The following is a 22,296-nucleotide window of genomic DNA, read 5'->3' as shown; positions in this document are numbered from 1 at the left end:
GGGCATTGGTAATTGACTTAATTAAATTGAAAATCCAACAGCCAAGGATGAATTCTAGAATATCTCTACTTACTCAAATGCATATCTTTTGTTCATCTGGGCTCAGAGAACTAAATCACACAATGGTTCTCATATTCAACGATAGCAGATGATACAGTATTTCCTGTGGTAAAGCTGAGAAGCCCTGGGCATTGGAGGTGCCTAAGAGTTGGAATCTGATTCTGCTTCTCATCAGATATGTGCTGCTAAGGAAGTGCTGAGCTACAAGCTGTAATGGGAATCATTTTTACCACATGGACTCAAATCAAATGAGATATTGTACGTGAAAGTATAGTATAAGTAAATAAAAATTTAGGATAAGAAATAAGCATCCTTTGGCGCCTGGGTGGGTCAGTTGGTTAAGCGACTGCCTTCGGCTCAGGTCATGATCCTGGAGTCCCAGGATCGAGTCCCACGTCTGGCTCCTTGCTCAGCAGGGAGTCTGCTTCTCTCTCTGACCCTCTTCCCTCTCGTGCTCTCTATCTCTCATTCTCTCTCTCTCAAATAAATAAATAAAATCTTAAAAAAAAAGAAATAAGCATCCTTCTGTTTATTTTCTGTTTATTATTTGTTTAATTTATTAATTTATATTCTAATAATAAATAAATTTATTATTTTATTATGTATTTAATATCTGTTTATTTCACATATATTTGTAGTATATATTTTACTAACTCTACCCCTAACCCTAAGAGAACTCTGACCCTAGTCCAAACCCTAACCCTAACCCTCACCCTAACGTGCCCAAACGCTTACACACATTCTTTGTTTTGTGGCTCTGGCATTGAGCTCTAATTTAGCTGACTACTAATCTAAATCAGCTAATTTTGTGTCTGCTACTTTGCTTTCTATGTCCCAGATGAATGATCTCAGGATCACATGAGTGATCTATTCAGTATCTATTCTTACTACTGTCCTTTCTGACTTTAAACAGTGACACCTAATTCTATCCCAAATCCCTGAACCTTGGTTCGTTGCTGAGGTATGCATTTCCCCACATTTTACATCTCTGAAACTGGGATGTATCTAAATGGCCTCCTACAATTGCTATTGGTCTGGCCACAGTTGGGGTACAGTAGATGTTGCTTGCCTACATCAAAAGGGCCAGGATGAAGACTGGCAGATGGAGTGTGAGTGACCTGGAAGCAAATCCAGAGATGAAAAGAGTGGTGCAAACTTTTTGTGGTAAAATATTTATAAGGAAATATTTATCAGTTTAATCATTCATTAAGTTTACAAAGGGGTATTAAATACATTCACAAGTTATTCACCACTATCTATACCTAAGCCTTTTTTTATTATCCTCAACCAAAACTCTGTACCCATTAACCTCCTTCCCACCCCTGGCAACCTCTCTTCTACTTCTGTGTCTATCAACTCAACTATTCTAGTACTTCATATAAGTGGAGTCACATAATATTTGTCTCTCTGTGTCTGATTAATTTTACTTAACATAATTTTTCTTTTTTTAATATTTTATTTATTTATTTGAGGTAGAGAGAGAGCACACGTGCACAAGAAAGAGAGCACGAGTGGGGGAGCAGAGGGAGAGGGAGAAGCAGGCTCCCCGCTGAGCAAAGAGCCCAACATGGGGCTCAATCCCAGGACCCTAGGATCATGATCTGAGCCAAAGGCACACGCTTAACCAACTGAGCCACCCAGGCTTTCCAAAATAATGTTTTCAAGATCCATTCATATTGTAGCATATATTAAAATTGCATTACTTTTTATAGATGAATATTCATATTCATATGAGTATTCCACTGTTTATATATACGTATATATTACATTTTCTTTATCCATTCTTCTGTCCATGAGCACTTGGGTCGCTTCTGTTTTTTGGCTACTGTTGCTATGAGCACAGGTGTACAAATATCTGAGTCCCTGCTTTTAGGTCCTCTGGATATATAGCTAGATGTGGACTTTCTGAGTCATATATAGGTCTCTGTTTAGCCTTTTGAGAAACTGCCAAACTGTTTTCCACAGAGGCTGCAATTGGTGTAATCTTGGGGGTCTTGGCTGGCTCAGTTGGTAGAGCACTCAACTCTAGATCTCAGGGTCATGAGGTGAAGTCCCATGAAGGGTGTGGAGCCTACTTAAAAAAAATTGTAAAAAAAAAAAAATTGGAGTAATCTTTTATCCCCTGTCAACCAAAAGATTGAGAGTAGAGACCAAAAGGTCATGGGCAAGAGATGGGGGCATCGGTGAATCAGATGTAATTATCAACATTTCCAATGTCAAAATAAAGTAGTTCTACTTAATTGTAAACCTGGCTTAGAGTCCAGAACCAATGAGGACTTAGTTCTTTCATGGATTCTTTTAACAAATGCTGCATTTTGACGCTACAAGGGATAATTAATTGTTGTGTTGGAAAACCGTGGACTGGATGACTCTGAATTAAAGAGTCGCTGGATGGGAAGAGTTTAGGAATGCGTGAGTCAAAATATATTGCTATTATCACCTTTCACTGAATCTAAGGTGCCATACATTGTAAGACAATATTTTATATGTACATATTATAAAAGTAAAGATGCATTAAATTATGATGCATTGTTATGGTACCACAGATTAGAATATACCTCCGGATTTCAGCCATGTAAAAATGTGAAAAAAAATGTGTTTTAGACTCAGTGAAATACAGTATCTCCCATTTTATGTATTCATAGGAGTTAAGGAGTTGTATACGATAAAAATATCTAAGTCTAAAAAAGCTCCTTCTATAAATATAAAATAAAGTATTTGGGTGATAAGAAAGCATTGTATCATAATGTTTTTCTTTCTGATACCTAAAATAATGGTGCCATTTACAATCAATGACATCTTAGCTTTGATAAAATATCAGCTTTACCTGTACCTTGATTCTGTTCACTTCCTATTCTTGAGTTAAAGCATGACTTTACCCTGCTTACCAGTGTCCATGCCTGTTGCAGTCTTTTATTTAGGAGGTACAACATCAAGTCCTGACAGTTTGAACCAACTAAATAAATCTTTTAAGATATTAGTGGTTGGGGGTGGCTTTGGAAGTTCTACATTCTGTTGCTGAGTTTTAGGTGTGGACTAAGTTTTGCAAGCCCTGATGATTTATAACCCAGATAAGAGTTTCTTTGCTTCTTTCTTTGACAAATAATAATTAAGATTGTATTTCCCAAGCTGGGCCAAACATTAGAACAATTTACCTGGCAATAAAAAATTATTAAAGAAAAAAAAGAACAATTTACCTGGGGTTTTGTTAAAGACAGAGATTTCCAAGCTCCATCCTGACCTATTAATCAGAACCTCCAGAGAAGAAGTCTAGAAATCTGGATTGTAACAGACATCTGGGGGATTCTTAGGATAAAGCAAGTTTGAGAATCACTAACTGAAGATAGTCTATTTTATCTCCGTCACCTACAGATTTTATAACTATAAAATTGGCATGATATCGGCCCTGCATCTTGAGGAGCTGTTATACTGATCAAGGAGATATCATGGAGTTGGCTGAACTATTCAAAAGAGATTTGCTCAATAATCTCACCTTTTAAAAAAAACCTAAATTTAGCTTTTCTAAGTTCCACTTAGCCTAAATGCAGGAATTCATATCCTCAGTGGATAGTTTTAATTCTGTCCTGTTAAAATACACTCCAGTTAAGGACGTGATTATAGCAATAGCCTATGTCTACATTTATTAACATAATATCTGGTGGCCTGAATTCCACTCATTTAGGCACAGAGACCTGTTCTGTAAGGTTTTAGATATATAATTGGCATTCTTTGGCTGTTGAAGTTACCCTAAACTCATTTCATCAAAGAGACCTACAAGAAAATACTTGCATAATACCCTCTAGTTCCATCCACATTGTTGCAAATGGCAAGATTTCTTTTCTTTCTTTCTTTTTCTTTTTCCTTCTTTCTTTCTTTCTTTCTTTCTTTCTTTCTTTCTTTCTTTCTTTCTTTCTTTCTTTCTTTCTTTCTTTTCTTTCTTTCTTTTTTCTTTTTCTTTCTTTTTCTTTCTTTCTTTCTTTCTTTCTTTCTTTCTTTCTTTCTTTCTTTCTTTCTTTCTTTCTTTCTGATGGCTGCAGCGAAATAAGTCAATCAGAGAAAGACAATTATCATATGATCTCATTGATATGTGGAATTTAAGAAACAAGGCAAAGGATGACAGAAGAAGAGAGGAAAAAATGAAACAAGACGAAACCAGAGAGGGAGACAAAGAATAAGAGACTCTTAATCTCAAGAAACAAACTGAGGGTTGCTGGAGCAGAGGGGAGTGGGTGGGGTGGAGTGGCTGGGTGATGGACACCGGGGAAGGTATGTGTTGTGGTGAGCGCTGTGTGTTGTGTAAGACTGATGAGTCACAGACCTGCACCCCTGGAACAAATAATACATTATATGTTAATAATAAAAAAAGGAAAAAAAAGAATCTTAAGAAAAATATTAGCACACAAAATTGTACATTCACATCTCTTTACAACAGTTTAATCACTGGTGTACGTACATGGATCAGAGGTAAATTTGAAAGACTTCGTATTGAGGAAATTGTTAATTTTTGCTATAGAGTTCCTATGGTTCAGGGGCACCTGGCTGGCTCAGTCAGAGGAGCATGCGACTTTTGATCTTGGGGTTGTGAGTTTGAGCCCCATGTTGGGTATGGAGATTACTTAAATAAATAAAACTTAAAAAAAAAAGAAAATACTTGCAAACTACAATGTGTTGAAGGAATCATGAAATCTCTTAGGGACACTGACTTATAACCTTAACCCTCAGCGCTCTCTTTTAGTAGAATCACCAATTTCAGGTGCAGATTATAATATGATAAATAATGCAGATTGTAAAAGGGTGACTAACACTGAGATCCTAACTCCAACTCATTGCCTCCTTGAGAAATCATGTTTGCCTCAACTCAGCATCCTTGGAATGCAGAACAGATGACTGCCATGTAGTTTTGTGCTCATTGAATGTTGAACATAGGAACGGGATTTTCTATTACATACATATGTGCTAACCATGTGCCAGAGATCATTTTAAGCACTTCATATATTATGTCAATACACATTGACAGTTGGTTTGAGAGAAGTCATTTTGACATCTTCCAGCAGCAGTAATTTCTCATACAAATACTTGTAAAGTGACATCTGTGTGCTAGGCACTGTGCAAGAAGATCGTGTGAAACCTCAGTTTAGATGCACTAAACCCAAACAGCTTATTTCAAAACTTAAGTGACAGAGACTCATTCAGTCTCCCTTCCTATCTTAAAAAAGGAAAGAACTGGGGTGCCTGGGTGGCTCAGTTGGTTAAGCAACCGCCTTCAGCTCAGGTCATGATCCTGGAGTCCCAGGATCGAGTCCCACATCAGGTTCCCCACTCAGTGGGGAGTCTGCTTCTCCCTCTGACCCTCTCCCCTCTCATGCTCTCTCTCACTCTCTTTCTCTCAAATAAATAAATAAAATCTTTAAAAAAAAAAAGGAAAGAACTGGACTAGATTCCTTGTTAACTAACCTAGATTTTGCTCTCTTCTCTAACACCTTAAATGACAGCATTGATATGGCTAACATTAAATCCATTAGAAAATGTAAAGGTCTTTGCATGGAAGAGCTTCTGTATGGTGGAAAAGTAAAATGAATGTAAGTAGCTACATCTATATAGCTCATGGTATAAATAACTAACACTCCTTCCCTAAGGGGTCTCTCATCCCCAACAAACAGAATGACAGCAGCAGAGTGATGATTGAGAAAGGACTTTTATATGAAGGAAGCCATTTCCTGTTCTGTAGTTATTACCTAACATCAGATTAAGAATATGAATAATGCCAGTTTGTCTTGTTTCATAGATAAATGTTAATACATAATTTTTTGTCATATGAAAATCATTTATACAGATTGTCTTATTTGGGAATAAGATTGTCGTATTAGGAACAAATGACTATGTAAGGATTTTGGAAGGAATGAAGTAATCAGGCATCTGCAGTCCGTTTATTCAGTGGTGGCCTTTAGTACACTATCCAGTGTTGTAAATATCCAAAGACCAAATTTGGCATGTGTTTACCTAGCCTTGCCCTTTGAGTTAGTTCTGGAGCTCAACTATGCAAATGAACCAAGTTCAAATAGTACTTCAAAATAGAATTTGCTTAAGCTTATGTTACATAAAAATTTTATGTGTATAAATTTTATATATACACAATGGAATATTATTCAACCATAAAAAAGAAAGAAATCCTGCCATTTCCAACAACATGGATAGACCTAGGGGGCATTATGCCAAATGAGATAAATCACACAGAGAAAGACAAATTCTACATAGTATCACTTATCTGTGGAATCTAAAACAAGAAAAAAGAAAGAAAAAACTGCTAAGTTTGGGCTTAGTTTGTTTCTCTTTTCTAGTTCCTTGAGGGGTAAAGTTACATAGTTTGAGATTTTTCTTGTTTCTTTAGGCAGGCATTTATAGCTATGAACTCTCTTAGAGCTGCTTTTGCTGAATTTTGTTAGTTTTGGTATGTTGTATGTCCCTTTTCATTTGTCTCAAGCTATTTTTTGATTTCTCTTTTGATTTCTTCTTTGACCCGGGAGTTGTTCAGTAGCATGTTGTTTAATCTCCACATACTTGTGAATTTTCCAATTTTCTTCTTGTAATTGATTTCTAGTTTCATACCATTGTAGCCAGAAAAGATGTTTGACATGATTTCAATCCTCTTAAATTTATTAAGACTTATTTTGTGGCCTAACATATGATCTATCCCGGAGAATGTGCCATGCTCACTTGAGAAGAATGTGTGTTCTCTTTGTTTTGGATGGGATTCTGAGCTTTTCTTTGTGAGACAGTTAAAAAAAAAAATGTTTTTTGGTTTTTTTTTTTTTTTTTTTGAGTAATCTCTCAGGTGGGGCTTGAACTCATGACCTCAAGATCAAGAGTCACTTGCTCTATCTACTGACTGAGCCAGGCAAGCACTCCATGAGACATTTTTTGACTACTAATTCAGCCTTTTTTATTTACTCTAGGTGTATTCATATTTTTCTATTTCTTTTTGCCTCAGTTTTGATAGTTTGCGTCTTTCTAGGAATTTGTGAATTTCATCTAGATTATCTAATTTGGTAGCATACAATTGTTCTCAGTCTTCACTTACAATCCTTTTTATTTCTGTAATGTCTGTAGTATTATTCCCTTTCATTCCTGCTTTTAGTAATGTGAGTCTTCTCTCTTTTTTTCTTAGTCTAGCTAAACTTTTGTTGATTTTGTTGATCTTTTCAAGGAATGAACTTTTTTAAAAGATTTTATTTATTTATTTTGGCAGAGAGAGACACAGGGAGAGAGGGAACACAAGCAGGGGGGAGTGGGAGAGGGAGAAGCAGGCTTCGCATGGAGCAGGGAGCCCGATGCGGGGCTCCTGGGACCATGACCTGAGCCGAAGGCAGACGCTTAACGACTGAGCCACCCAGGCGCCCCAGGAATGAACTTTTTTTAAAGTTTATTTATTTTTTTAGTAATTTCTATGCCCAATGTGGGGCTCGAACTTGTGACCCTAAGATCAACAGGCACATGCTCTTCTGACGGAGCCAACCAGGTGCCCCCAAAGAACCAACTTTCATTTTCATGGATGCTCTCTATTGTTTTTCTATTTCCTATTTTATTTACCTTCATTCTAATCTTTTTTTTTTTTTTAAGATTGTATTTATTTGAGGGAGAGGGAGAATGAAGAGCAGTGGCAGGGGCAAAGGCAAAGGCAGAGGGAGAAGCAGACTCCCTGCTGAGCAGGGAGCATGACTCGGGGCTTGATCCCAGTACTCTGAGATCATGACCTGGGCTGAGGGCAGATGCTTAACCGACTGAGACACCCAGAGGCCCTCTTCACTCAAATCTTTATAATTTTTTTCCTCCTCTGCCACCTTTGAGTTTAGTTTGCTGCTTTTTTGTTTTAGAACAACACTTCCTTAAAACAACAGTTCCTTATGGTGGAAAGTTAGGTTATTGATTTGAGATCTTTTTTAAATGCAAACATTTACAGCTATAAATTTCCCTCTGAACACTGCTTTCAAAGCATTCCATGAATTTTGATATGTTGTGTTTTAGTTTCATTAATTCCAAAGTGTTTTCTAATTCCCTTTATGACTTTTCTCTTTGACACATTGGTTATTTAGGATTATGTGTGTGGTTTAATTTCTACAGATTTGTGGATTTTCTGGTTTTCCTTCTGTTACTGATTTCTACTTCCATTGTGGTCAGAGAAGATACTTTGATTTCAATCTTCTTAATTTATTGATATGTTGATAATATTGATATTATTGATTCAATACTCTTAATTTTTTATGGACTAACATATGGTCTATTTAGGAGAATCTTCCATGGGGTCTTGAGAAGAATATGTATTCTGCTGTTGTTGGGTGGATTGTTTTATAGATATCTATTTGGTCTAGTTGAGTTATAATATGTTCAAGTTTTAATTTTCTTGTTGATCTTCTGCCACACTGTTCTATTCATTATTGAAAGTGGAGAGTTTATTTTGCTTGTTTTCTCTTTTATTTTTCTATTTTATTAATATCTCCTTTAATCTTTATTATATCCTTGTAATGCTCATTCTGTACCTAGGTCTTTCTATGTATTTATGGCTATTTCTTTAATTATTCTTTAATTATTCTTTAATTATTAATTAATTAATTAATTAATTTGAGAGAGAGATAGCACAGGCTGGGGGAGGGACGGAGGGAAAGAGAAAGAATCTCAAGCGGACTCCACACTGAGTGTGGAGCCTCACTCGGGGCTCAATCTCACAACCCTGAGGTCATGACCCAGAGATCGTGACCTGAGCCAAATCAAGAGCCAGGCCCTCAACCAACTTAGCCACCCAGGTGCCCCAAAGAATATGAACATTTTAAAATATCTTGATACATGTTGCTAAACCTTCTTCCAGAAATATTGAACTAGTTAATAAATGCACCAGAAGCAGCACATATTTTTCCAATATATTACAATTTTTGTGTTACAGTAAAATAGGCAGTTAGGATTTTGATACAGCAATGCTATATTAATAGGGGTAGGTAGCCAAAGAAGAGTCAGATATGTAAATATATCAGTTTCCTATTGCCATTGTGACCAGTTGCCACTAACTTAAAACAACACAAATTTATTCTCATACATTTCTGGAGGCCAGAAGTCTAAAATCAATTTTACTGGGCTAAAGTGGAGGTGTTCGCAGGGCTGCTTTATTCTGGAAGCTCTTAAGAGAGCCTTTAGTCTCTTGTGTTTTTCAGCTTCTAACCTGTGTTCTTTGGCTGTGGTCCCTTCCTTCCTCTTCAAAGCATATCACTCCAGTCTCTGCTTCCATTGTCATATAGCCTCTCTGACCTTGACTCCGCCTGTGTCTCTCCTATGAGAACTGCTGTAATTAAATCAAGCCCACCCTGATAATCCAGAAGAGTCTCCCCATCTTAAGAGCCTTAATTTAACCACATCTGCAAAGTCCCTTTTGTCATATAAGATAACATTCACAGTTTCCAGGGATTAGGATGTGGATGGTTGGAAGTCATTATTCAGGCTACCAGCCCATCAGCCTTTTATAGACACTACATACATTTATTCACAAGTAATAAAATCTGACATTCTTTTTAGTTGCCAAATCTATCTGACGGCACAATACTACAAGTAATGGCATTAAAGTTCACTTGCATTATTGATAGTATTACCAGGAACAAAGATGAAGAGTATATATCAGCATGAGATAATTGTGTGATGTCTGATACCATGAGCCAGAGAGATCACTGGGGGACAAAGGTACAGCAAAGGGGGAAATTTCCTGAGCCTCATTGATAAAGCGTCTCTGTGCCAGAACAACTAGGATTTTTGCACAGACTACTCTAAATGTCATACATAATTACATGCTTGTAATCATCAGCGTGCTATAATTTTGGATTACTGTAGCTGAATATCTGAAAGTGGGAAACTGCTGGTAATTGGAAAATTACTGATCCAAATTTCTTAAAGCCTTGTATTGTAAATTATGCTTCACAAAACATGGTCCAGATACCTCCAGTTATCTCCAAGGTCCTCAATTATCAAGAGTTGGATGTATGTCTGTTTAATGTGTGTAAGAGGCCATTGTTTATATTATCATTTGGCATAAATCAATGAAAATATAATTAAAAATTCATTGATTTATGCCAAATGATAATATAAACAATGGTCTCTTTATAATATATATTAATATATATTTAATAGATGAAGAGATTGATTGGGGGGAAAGGGAATCATACCTTGAACTACAAAACAGCATCGAAAGTTTGAGAACCAGTGGATTAAAAAAAAAAAGGCAATTCATTCCACTGTAGCATCACCTAGTGGAACTTTGGAAGAAATCAATTTGCTTTTTCTGTCAGTCTTGGAAAGGCAAAATGTAAAGTGAATGAGGGTTCATTTAAAAGTGGGAGCCCCTGGGTATCTCAGTCTGTTAACCTTTTGGCTCAGGTCATGATCTCAGGGTTGTGAGATCAAGCCCTGTGGGGAGCTCCACGTGAAACCCCGTGCTGGGCATGGAGCCTGCTTAAGATTTTTTCTCTCCCTCTGCCCTTCCCCCCACTCCCCCACTCTCTCTCCTTCTTTAAATAAATAAATAAATTGGGCGCCTGGGTGGCTCAGTTGGTTAAGCGACTGCCTTCGGCTCAGGTCGTGATCCTGGAGTCCCAGGATCGAGTCTCGCATCGGGCTGCCTGCTCAGCAGGGAGTCTGCTTCTCCCTCTGACCCTCCCCCCTCTCATGTGCTCTCTCTCTCTGTCTCTCTCTCATTCTCGCTCTCTCAAATAAATAAATAAAATCTTTAAAAAAAATAAAAATAAATAAAAAATAAATAAATAAATAAATAAACAAAAAAATAAATAAAAGCTCAACATAAAATGCACTCCCTTAAAGTGATCAAGGAGACTGATATGCTCTATTTAAAAATAAGAAGCAACTTCATATTTGTAAAAAAAAATTCCCATTTTTGTAGTTACAAATTGAGAAATACTCATTTTATGTATTTTACAAAATAAGAAAGAGTACATTAGAATAAAAGTCATTCACAATTTCACCATTCAAGGATGTATATCATTTCAAACATTTTTCCTATCTCCATGTGTATATATTTATATTTCAAAGTGGAGTTTGAGTTGTACTACTGTTTTCATTTAACACTTCTTTGGTTTATATTAAGCTATCAACTATCTATAACAATGTTTTATGGATGAATCAATGAAAAATAGATATGAATTGAACATACACTTTGGCTAATTAGCAAGAGCAAAATATTGAGAAAGTCTGCCTCCAGTTTGAATCTGAATGAATTTCTATGAAGTAGTTACTCAGCTGCTCAATTTATTGAAAATCTGTTTCTTCTCAATAAAATAAATGGAAATAAAGTTGACTTCTATAGTGCTTATAGGAATAAGTGACACATAGTACAAATAAAATAACTAGTACATAGAAAGATTATCAATAAATATAACCATACCTATGTTGACTCAAACTAAATAGACACAAAATCATTTAGTAATGATGGAAATTCATTTTATGATTATTAGAATTAACCTATCACAACTAAGTCTTAAAACTCATTTATTACCAGTGTGCCTGGGTGGCTCAGTTGGTTTAGCATCTGACTCTTGATTTCGGCTCAGGTCATAATCTCAGAGTCATGGGATTGAGTCCCCTGTCCTGCTCCACCCTCAGCGGGGAGTCTGCTGAGATTCTCTCTCCCTCTCCTCCTGCCCCTTCCCCTGTGCTCCCCCCCCCCCGCTTGCACTCTTTCTCTAAAATAAATAAATCTTTAAAAACTCCTTTATTACAATTAGAATTTTTACAAATTAGGAGAATTTATTTAAAAATTAAATTGTATTATATCAACTCAATAAAAGGTTTAGTGTTTATATACATTTTATTAGACTGTCAAAAATTAAACAAAAATGTGTTAAATATATATAATTTTATGGAATTGCAAGAATGATGTCACTTCAAATTTCACCTCTATGTAGGCAAGTGCCATATCTATATCTAATATCCTACTTGTCACATCAAATTTTGGGTATCTTCATCTATGAACATATTTAGGGCATTTTAAAAAATGAGGTTAAACTGTTCATATTGTTACATGTGTTTTTAAATTTTAACTAATGTATATACAGTGAATATTTATATAGTTCCCACTAATCCCTTGTTATAAACTGCTCTAATCATTATCTTTATGCATCTTTTGCATTTTTGCATGCAAGTCAGATTATTTCCTTGGGATAAACTCCCTGGACATCAAACTGGCGTCATGGCCGTGTGCTTGGTCATCCCCGGCATAGCCACGGCACACATCCACAGGTTCAGTGACCGGGGCAAGGGAAAAAGGGTTGCCTATTATCCATATCAGTGGAGTTTGATACAAAGAGATAGGCGGGTCTCTGGAGTTAATTGTTACTATGTGTCAAAGGGTTTGGAGAATATCGATTAAGGAAACATTTTCCTGATTGGGAAATAACTCAGTCATACTCATCTACCTCTTCTAGAAGGTTATGCAGTGTATTAATGTAGTGCATAATAAAAACAACAAAAAAGTAAAAAAAAAAAAAGAAGTAAGAATTTTCAAGTAGAAATAATGACGTCTCACAGACTGTTCTCTACAGCCTCACTCCACAAAGGCAGGTTCAGATTCTCCTTAGAATTTTTTTAAAAATTTCTTTCCAAAGCATATATAAATGAGAGCTTTAGACCCCGAAATTCCACTGAACATAGCATGCATGGTAACATGGCTTCAGAAATTTCAGCCTGTAGGGGCACCTGGGCGGCTCAGTCGGTTAAGCCTCCGACTCTTGATAACATCTCAGGTCGTGATCTCAGGGTCGTGAGATTAAGCCCCATTGGACTCTGCGCCAGACATGGAGCCTGCTTAAGATTCTCTCTCCCTCTCCCTCTGTCCCTCCTCCGTTCCCCCTGCTCTTTCTCTCTAAAAAAAAAAAAAAGAAAGAAAGAAAAAGAAATTTCAGCCTGTAAAATGAGGAGGCACTTCAAGGATTGCAAGTTTTATTCAGTTAGAATAGCAGGTAGTCACTAAAGACATACAAATAGTCATCAGTGTAGTGCATACAGGGGCGCCTGGGTTGTTCAGTAAGTTAAGCGCCTGCCTTTGGCTCAGGTCATGATCCCGGGGTCCTGGGATCGAGCCCCGCATTGGGCTCCCTGCTCAGGGGGAAGCCTGCTTCTCCCTCTCCCTCTGCTGCTCCCCTGCCTGTGCTCTCTGTCTGTCAAATAAATAAATACAATCTTTTTTTTTTTTTAAAGTATAGTGCATACAGAAAGAGACTAAAAATCAACTGTACTACTGTTAGAAAGATCAATACGTCATAAAATACACCACAAACAGTTGTGAAGCTGGTAAAATGAAGTTTCGTCATTATTGATTTGTCCCTTAATTTATCTATAGATTCCAGATGGAGTTGGAGAAATTCTGCTGGTTTTTCTTTTAAAGATTTTATTTATTTATTTATTTGACAGAGAGCGCGCGCACAACAGAGGGAGAGGGAGAAGCAGACTCCCCTTTGAGCAGGGAGCCCAATTTGGGACTAGATCCCAGGGCCCCGGGATCATGACCTGAGTCCAAGGCATATGCTTAACGGACTGAGCCACCCAGGCGCCCTCTGCTGGTTTTCTTGATGTTTTTTATTTAACATCGTTCTCTCTCTTTTTTGTTTAAAGAAGCTCTACCCCCGTCCTGACCCCGGAGATCAAGAGTAGCATGCTCTTCTGAGTGAGCCAGCCAGGCGCCGCTTAATCACCATTCTCTTCTGAATCCCTAGAGCAGCCTCTGGATTTTCAAACATAATTCTATTTCTTAGATTGGAGTGTACATGATAAATTTTATACTCCATACTGATGCACCAATTTTATACTCCATACTGATACACCTGAAAGATTCTGCACCTTTGATGCTTTTCTTTTTTTATTTGTTTGACAGAGAGAGAGAGAGCGCGCGCGCACCAGAGAGCACAAGCAGGGGGAGCAGCAGAGGGAGAAGGAGAAGCCGGCCATCTGCTGAGCAGGGAACCGGATGTGGGGCTCCATCCCAGGACACTGGGATCATGACCTGAGCCGCAGGCAGAGGCTTAACTGACTGAGCCACCCGGGCGCCCCCTGCCGTTGGTGCTTTTCACCAATGTTTATCTGGTGCTTTTTCAACTTCTGTAGCTATGTTGGGATGACTATGTTAATGAACTTGGTTAGATGGTTTAAGAAGATACATATCACTTTTTCTTCATCTTCAGAAATGAGACATATCATTTCAATTTGCCAAAGATTATCATTTTCACTTGATGTAGTCATCAGGAATTGCTCCGATTGTCAGCTCTTCTCAGCACATTCATGGACCACCTGTTCTGTCACATCAACCTGCTAGGCTCCAGCCAGGCTTGCTGCCTCCCCTCTGCCTCTCAGGTTCTCATTTCCATAAGCCAGGGCTCAGAAGGCATGGCTTCCAAATATATTCTAACCACATTCAAGTCCATTTCTGTAAGAGAAAAGAACAGTTTCTCTGAAGAAGCCACATAATTATGGCGAAAGCCTATCCTGATCACCCATATTACAGGCTATTATTATTTTAATTTCACATTTCCTAAACTGTAGGATTGAACATTTTTCACATTTATTCGTCATTTGAGTGTCTTCTTTGATGAGTTCCTGGCAATTGTCTTTGCCCATTTTTTATTGGAAATGTATTTTTCCCCTATTGATTTGTAGATGATCTTTATCCGTTAGGGATATTAACCCATTTTTCCTTAATCTGTGACTTATTTTCTAATAAAAAAAGTAAAGATAATTGCATGTGCCAAGATCACCTCAAATTTAACTTTTGCAACAGAGCCCAGTGTTCTCCTATCACATATTGGCATCATTTTAATATGTTCGTAAACGTGTCCATAATATCACCTTTCTTCTAATCTCCCAGGCTAGAATCTTCTAAATTATCTTTAACTTTTCCTCCTGCAAAGTCCTTTATATCTGCAACCTATCTCCAGGTCTGTCATTTTTTCCTCAAAGCAAATTCCTTTGTCATTCCTCACATCTGTTTTTGTTTTTGTTTTACACCTCCTTAAGTAAATCTCTTTCTCATGCTTCAATCATAGCAATGCTATGGAACTGATCTCCCTGCCTCCACTATTCCCCAAAGAAAAACAATTTTTCTTCTTTAAATCTCAAAGGATACTTGTATAACTTGGGGATTGACCTCAGGCAGGGAGAAATGAGCTGCCTGAATTCCAAAGAAAATGTAGGTCTTACATATTTTTAAGCATGTGAAAGAAAGCTGATGATGGTATCATTTAAAAAATGTGGACATACAGGTCAAAAAGAGGATCTCGAAGCATAGAATTACAAAATCAAAGAATTTTAAAGCAAGTTGAACAGATTATATAATCAAAACCATTCATCTTACAGGTGAGAATATAGGAACCCAGAGAGACTGAGTAATTTATTCAAAGACACAACTAATTATTTTATATTTATATACATATAAATTATGTATATTGTAAAACACACACAAGCATTTTATGGTGTGACATAAATAGGAAGTAAATACTTTAAAAACAATTTTGTTTTGTTAATGGTACAAAAATCCTTTTTGCTATTACTATTAATAATGTTTTTGGTGAATGCATATCAGTTTTTTAAATCTTGGATTATCACTTTTTTAAAGATTTTATTTATTCATTTGAGAGAGAGAGAGTGAGAGAGAGAGAGAGAGAGAGCACGAGAGAGGGGAGGGGCAGAGAGAGAGGGAGAAGCAGACTCCTCATTGAGCAGGGAGCCCCATGAGGGGTTCAATTCCAGAACCCTGGGATCATGACCTGAGCTGAAAGCAGGCGCTTAACTGGCTGAGCCACCCAGGTGCCCCTTGGATTATGGATTTTTGATATAGCAACCCAAAAGTCAAGTTGTAAGTTCAGCTTATTTTGATACTTGGTTATTTTTAAAAGAATATATCACAAAGATATGTAGATCCAATATTCATTTTTCAATTTGATCCACTTATTCAGAAGTTTTTATTGAAAATTATTCGTAAAAAAAAAAATCTACCTTTCCTAATGTCAATTAACTGTTCTTGATAAGTAATTGGAAGGTACTGTACTTTCAAATTTTAGAAAAAGTGTCTGAGCTGCCATCTTGCGTCCCCACGTGTGTGCACCTAATCTCAGCTGGTCCGCCCGAGACCCCCTGAGCGCCAACCCTATTCCCCCGCGCGGTCCCATTTCCGCTCCAACAAGATGAAAGAAACTATCATGAACCAGGAGAAACTCGCCAAACTGCAAGCACAAGTGCGCATCGGTGGGAAAGGAGCTGCTCGCCGAAAGAAGAAGGTGGTTCATAGAACGGCTACAGCAGATGATAAAAAAACTTCAGTTCTCCTTAAAGAAGGTAGGGGTAGACAATATCTCTGGTATTGAAGAAGTGAATATGTTCACAAACCAAGGAACAGTGATCCATTTTAACAACCCCAAAGGTCAGGCATCACTGGCAGCGAACACTTTCACCATTCCAGGCCATGCTGAGACAAAGCAGCTGACAGAAATGCTACCCAGGATCTTAAACCAACTTGGTGCAGACAGTCTGACTAGTTTAAGAAGACTGGCTGAAGCTCTGCCCAAACAATCTGTGGATGGAAAAGCACCACTTGCTACCGGAGAGGATGATGATGATGAAGTTCCCGATCTTGTGGAGAATTTTGATGAAGCTTCCAAGAATGAAGCAAACTGAATTGAGTCAACTTCTGAAGAACATAAAACTTGAAGAAGTTACTGGGAGCTGCTATTTTATATTATGACTGCTTTTTAAAATTTTGCTCATGGATCTGATAAAATCTAGATCTCTAATATTTTTAAGCCCAAGCCCCTTGGACACTGCCGCTCTTTTCAGTTTTTGCTTACACACAATTCATTCTTTGCAGCTAATTAAGCTGAAGAAGCCTGGGAATAAAGTTTGAAACAAGGTTAATAAAATTCTTTGCCTAGGGAAAAAAAAAGTGTCTGAATCTCATGGGCATGCCTCATTTTAAAGTGGGAGTATTTAAAAGAAGTTAGAAAATCTGTTCTCAAGTTTTCCAAGTATACAGAGATAAGAGACTTTTTACAGGTGATATATTTATATCTATTTCAAAATAAAATTAAATGATTATTTCCAAACATTTGTTTTCAAAATACTTTTGTTTATTTTAAAACAAAAAACAAAAAACAGCAAACTGCTTTTTTATTTATATTTAAAATGTTATATGGGGGTGCCTGGCTGGCTCAGTCAGAAGAGCGTGTGCTCTTGATTTCACGATCCTGAGTTCGAACCCCATATTGGGTGTAGAGATTATTTAAATAAAAATTAAAAATAAATAAACTTCAAAATATCATATGAATGGACAGATTAAATGTGTGAGTGTTTTTAAGTAACCACTAGGTGGAGTAATACTAAAAGTCACATCAAAATAAAGGTCAGCATAGCTGGAACTTTTTTTTTTTTAACTTTTTATTGATTAGTGGATACTGGGCGCCTGGGTGGCTCAGTCGTTAAGCGTCTGCCTTCAGCTCAGGTCATGGTCCCGGGGTCCTGGGATCGGGCCCCGCATCAGGCTCCCTCCTCAGTGGGAAGCCTGCTTCTCCCTCTCCCACTCCTCTTGCTTGTGTTTCCTCTCCTGCTGTCTGTCTCTCTGTGTCAAATAAATAAATAAAATCTTTAAAAAAAAGTGTTTAAAAAAAAGATTAGTGGATACACACCATGTACAAATAATTAACTCCAAAAGGATAATAGACCCAGATATTAGAGCTAAAACTGTAAAATTTTATAAGAAAAACAGAAGAATAGCTTTATAACCTTTATAACCTTGGTTTAGATAAAGATTTCTTAGGACACAAGAAGCATGAACCATAAAAAACAAAATGATAAATTAGACTTGGTAAAAAATAAAAACTTCTGGTCTCTGAAAGATACTAGATGAAAAGAAAAAGAAAAGTCACAGACTAGGAGAAAATGCTTCCCAAACACATGTCTGATAAAAGACTTACATCCCAAATATATAAAGAACCTTTACGAGTCAACAATAAGGAAACAAACGATCTAATAAAAAGAGGCAAAAGATTTGGACACATCACTAAGGAAGAAATGTAGATGACAAACAAGCACATAAAAGATGCTCAACATCATTCATTGCTAAGGAAAAGCCAATTAAACAATGAGAGACCCCTCCACAGCTCTTAGAATGTCTAAGATGAAATGGGCTGACAGTGACAGGTGCTGACATAGAGCAAGTGGAACTCTCATACGTTGTTGGAGGCAATGCCGAATGATACTGCCGTTTTAGAAAAACTGTTCAGTGGTTTCTTATAAACATATGCTTACCATACCACCCAGCAATTCCGTTTCTACCTATTTATTCAAGAGAAATGAAAATGCCGCAAAGTTTAGTGGGCAAATGTCTATTTGCAATGAGCAAAATTTGGGAAAAAAATAAGTGTTCCTTAATTGGTAAATGGATAGACATATCTATATAATGAAATACAACTCAGCAAGGAATGAAAAGTCAATCTGTGCAATAACATGGATGAATCGCAAAAGTATTACACATGGTGCCGCAATGAATTACCTATACTATAAATACTATAAATGTTGTTCTGCAAGTGTGTGCGTGTGTGTGTGTGCGTACATATATATATGAATATTATCAGGAAATTATCAGAAGGAGGTTATTGGGTAAAAAGCCACGTGCATTTGAAATTTTGTAATTTCGATAGATATTTCAAAATTGCCTTCCTTGGGGGCTGTACGAACTTACATTCCCACCAGCAGTGGAAAACGCACCTGTTTCCTTACAACCTCATCAAAAGAGTGAGTAGAATTTGGGGATGATTGCTAATCTGCCAGGGAAATGGCGTCTCAGCAGATACTTAGTTAGTATTTCTCTTTACACAGAAGGTCTAATATATTACCCGATCTTCCACCTCTTCCCCTTGCACACCCCCTGAGGCTCTCACACATTATGTACCATGGTGCTCTGAACCTGCCATGCACCTTTACACCTCTGGGCAATTGTACAGACTGTTCCTTGGGCCTGGAATGCCCTCATCCCCACCACCTGCCTGGTGAACCTCTGTTTCTCCTCCAAGACTCGCACACATTTGTGAAGCTTTTCTTGATGTTGCTTTCCTCTGAGCTACTGTTGTATTTTGTATGCATGATCCTCCATGTCATGGTGAATTGCAATCCTTTCTCCAATTCACTGTGAACTCCTGAGCATATTAGAAAGTGTATCTAAAGTTCTATAAGATAAGGGCTTCAATTCATTCAACTCTTTATTCTCCAGAGCTGGTAGGGTATCTGGCACAAAATAAGACCATGGCAAATGTGTGCTGATCTAAAGAAATGGTCTCTGCAGAAGCAAACATGTTTCTTTAAGTACCTATGCATGAATGAATGCACATCTAGGAAAGAAATTTTCTGATGAGTAAATCTAATAATATAGTTCTGTGTCGAATGGTGATTTGTCTCAACCTCTCCTTCTTGAGAACTCGGGTTTTCAAAATGAAAATTTATGTTGTTTGACTGCTAGTCCAATATGGTCTAGAAACCGCCAGTAGAAGGAGAGAGCCAAGCATTTTCATTTTATGTTGGATTCCACCTGTCCATAAAGGTCACAGGGGACAAGATGATCTGAAATGCTGGCATGGAAGAAATTCCCTGCCTTCTGTGACAGCTAAGGGCAAGGGAAATGCTTTTGATGGCACTGCAAAGCAAGGTATGAGAGGACATGCCTCAGATGCTCCGAAGCAAGTGCAGGTATCAGAAGCAGGTGCAGGTATCTGGAAAGTGCCCCTCCGAGAACCAGTGTCTGGGCCTCTAGTTTGGGCAGCTCTGCCTGTTCCCTAAGGGCCTTATAGAAGGCCTTAGATCATGAGTCCCTCACCTGTGCCAAACACAAATCTGTACACTGGTTTAAGTCTAAAGACCCAAGAAAATTCCTCATTATCTTCCCATCAAAAGTGTAATACCTGGAAATCAACAACTTTATATACCTACACCTCACAAACTCAGCAGGGAAGATGCATGTCTTAGCCTTCATGATCAGCACAGAGGCTTTTGTAAAATTTGTGGACAAGGGGTTAATAAAGACAAGAAGCATTTCCTTATGACACATGGCCAATCTTAAAGAATGAGCGCAAGGGAAAGATAAAAAATAACTGTTATATGCTACTTAACAAATATTTATTAAATGACCACGTGCTAGGCATCATGCTAGGCAATGGGGACAAAAAGTTGAATAAAATATAGTCTCTGCCCTAAAGGAGCTTATAATGTAGTTCTGAGGATGAAACCAACTGTAACATCGTACATTTGTACAATGCTTTTAAGTTCACAAAATACTGTCAGGTCTTGCAAATTCACTGCTCTGTCCCCTTTCCACACTATCGGAACATAGAGGCTATCAACAAAATGCAAAGTGCTATGGAAAGTCACAGAGAAGAGATTCCTTGTAGGACACAGGTAGGGGATGGGTGGGAAGTGAAGGCTTCATGACGAAGAAAACATTCTAGATGAACTTTGAAAGGTGAACATATTTCATCAGACAATGATTGGTGGGATTCATTATAATAAATAACTTGTGCATAGACGTAAGGTCAAGAGAATGCTAGAGACAAATTTTGGGGAAGCCCGAGGAGCATAATTTGACAGCAAATAGAGTATCAGAAGAAAATAAAACTGGAAATAAAGGCTTGGGAATGTATGCTTAATTTATTGAGATTTGGGGCTAGCAAATCAAATGAATGAATTATGCTTTAATCTGAGGTAGGGGAAGATCAGTTTAGCTATTTCAAAAAATTTCTTCATTTATTTTAAGCTATCCTTCCTAGATTCCCATCAAAGTCACTTGATCTTCTATGTCTCCCTCCCAAAGTCTCATCAAGGCTGCCCTTTTCCTAATCAGTCACTAATCAATTCATATACATTTCTCCTCTCCTCCCATTCTCTCCCACAAAGCAGTTGTTTCTAGGATGATGAAATTTTACTGCTCTTTTATTTATTTCCTTGTTTGTGGTTTCTGATTTTCTGTAATGAGCAGGAAGTGTTTGAATAACACAAGCCTATTTTTGAAATAAAATGTTTATTACTACCTTAGATTATATCCTCCATGTTTCTTCTATGTAAAACATAAATGTTATTTTTCTGTAATCTAATATCATAGGTACCTTTTTGCAATTTACCAATTATTGGATATCTAGGTTATATGAAATTTTTGAAATGATGAATAGTGCAGAGCAGTTAAAATTAGATGAAAAAGTTAGTATTAAAAAGTACAATCCTGAGGTGCCTGGGTGGCTCAGTCCGTTAAACATCTGCCTTCCGCTCAGGTCATGATCCCAGGGTCTTGGGATGGAGCCGCAGGTCAGGCTTCCCTGCTCAGCAGGGAGTCTGCTTTTCCCTATGACACTCCCCCTGCTTGTGCTCTCTTTCTCGCTCTCTCTCTCAAATAAATAAAATCTTAAACAAACAAACAAAAGTACAATCCTGCCCCTGGGGGTGAGAGAAAAGGCAAAATAGGCAACAATTCTTTTTTTTTTTTTTTTTAGGCAACAATTCTTAAAGATGCAGAAAATGTTACAAGACCACCCCCATGACCAAAATGACAGGTTGTCCAGCTTGCTTTCCGCCAAACCACCTTTGGCCAAATTATCTCCAGCTGAAGAGTAATGTTACACTATGTGCAGAGCAGTGTGCTAGGGAATGATGACATCAAGGTGAAATCCCTGAGCCTTACCCTCAAGAAGCTTAAAGAACCAGGAAGGAACATGGGCAGCATAAGGGATGACCAGGTTACTAAGGTACACAGAGAAAGGTATCTGACTGCACCTAATAGGATCAAGGAAGGTATCCAGGAAGATACTTACATAAGAGAGCCGTCACGATGAGTAGGAGTTTCTCAAAGAAAGGGCTGGAGGAGAAAGAGAGCGTTCGAGGATTTCTGGGCAGAAGCTACCACCTATGCAAAGATACAGAGTCAAGACTGAATGTGGCACGTTGAGAGAATTTTACATGTATATTGAGGTTGGCAGGTAATAGCACGTGTGTGTGTGAATTGGTGGGAGTTACAGGGAATCCCATAAGATAGAAATCTATAAAATGGGTATGCTCAGTATAGTACTCTACAGTGTGGAGAACTTCCCATTTTTTATTTATGTGTAGTTTAGTTTCGTTTATGTCTTAAAAAATTTTTCTTGTCATGTAATTTATATTAGACCTAATGTTAGT

General features: G+C 37.6%; 1 pseudogene; it reads left to right on the top strand.

Annotated features, from left to right (window-relative positions):
- Positions 1-16,349: 16,349 nt before the first annotated feature.
- LOC148164633 (transcription factor BTF3 pseudogene) lies at positions 16,350-16,908 on the top strand (annotated as a pseudogene).
- Positions 16,909-22,296: the final 5,388 nt, after the last annotated feature.

The sequence above is a fragment of the Eumetopias jubatus genome, unplaced genomic scaffold, assembly GCF_037043125.1.
Source record: "Eumetopias jubatus isolate StellerSeaLion01/CBP00866 unplaced genomic scaffold, mEumJub1_p1.0 scaffold_4, whole genome shotgun sequence".
Lineage (NCBI taxonomy): Eukaryota > Metazoa > Chordata > Mammalia > Carnivora > Otariidae > Eumetopias > Eumetopias jubatus.
Note: the sequence above shows the minus strand (reverse complement) of the source record. Positions and strands in the feature narration are given on the sequence as shown.